Source organism: Polypterus senegalus, chromosome 15 (genome assembly GCF_016835505.1).
Source record: "Polypterus senegalus isolate Bchr_013 chromosome 15, ASM1683550v1, whole genome shotgun sequence".
Taxonomy (NCBI): Eukaryota; Metazoa; Chordata; class Cladistia; order Polypteriformes; family Polypteridae; genus Polypterus; species Polypterus senegalus.
Window position 1 is genome coordinate 112,714,566 of NC_053168.1, and position 1,218 is coordinate 112,715,783.

Consider the following 1,218-nt stretch of genomic DNA (forward strand, 5'->3'; position numbering starts at 1 on the left):
AGTGGAGATTTACCATCACCACATCCCTTAATCTATCCCATGTACACAAAATCAAAACTGCTGTCAACGGAGACGACATTCAGATCTCTGCAATGGTGGAGGAGTAGTAATATCTTTCACTGTGGATGTGCAGTTGGTGAGAAGAAAATGTTAGCAGGAGCCTTAAGCTCTGTGTTGTCACATGGCGCAGCAGGGATGTTGAATGCTGCGTTGTCATGCTGCACTTCTGCGGAGATGTATTGATCTGCACAGCCACAGCACCATACGTCATTGCAGGTCTATGCCAGCAGTTTCAGGGCAGAAGTGACATCACTGCATGTCTAGACCAGCAGTTTAGTAAAAAATGTTTATACATCTTCACAAATCAAATTGATGGACACAATAACCACACCAAACTCTAATGTTAACAAAACTAACCACTACCATGAACTAACACCTAACCTTAAGCATTTATTGTACACACTAACCATTCTAACCTCTAACCTTAAATTCCAACCGATAGCTGCTGGTCTAGAACTGCTGGTGCAGACCTGTGGTGACGTATGGTGCTCTGGGTCTGCAGTTAGATATTATTGCTTCTGTGTGGTGTTTTGTCCATTATATGTAGGTAGAGAAACCTCATTGAGTTGAGCTGCTGATGTCCGATCTGTTGTCTGTCTTCCTTCACTGAACTGACACTGCAATTGACATTCCAGGGGCCTCGTGCATAACGCTGTGCGTAGAATTCGCACTATAACATGACGTAAACACAAAAGCAGAAATGTGCTTACGCACAGAAAAATCTAGATGCAGGAATCTGTGCATACTCCAACTTCCATGTTCTTCCGCTACATAAATCCCGATCAGCGTGAGGCAAAGGAAAAGCATACTATTTGTTCAAATAAACCGTGGTATAATCAACAAAAGGAAGTTGATTGAGTGAGATAGCGTGTCAGAGAAACTCGAAAGCTCAAGTCCACAAAGTTGCACAGTACCCAAAATAAAAAAGAAGTTGTCAGATATCAAAGTCGCCGTGAAAAGGCGAGTCGTAGCCCAACGTCTGAGTGTCGTATGAAAGCTTATTAGGGTACAGAGAAAAAAAATATTCACACAGTGTGGAAAAAAGCAGGACATGTCAACTTTAATCTAGAGATTTCCACTTTAATCACGTACTTTATTTTGTCATTAAAGTAGAACATCATAAACTTCATCTTAAAATCGATTAATTTACTAGTTTCT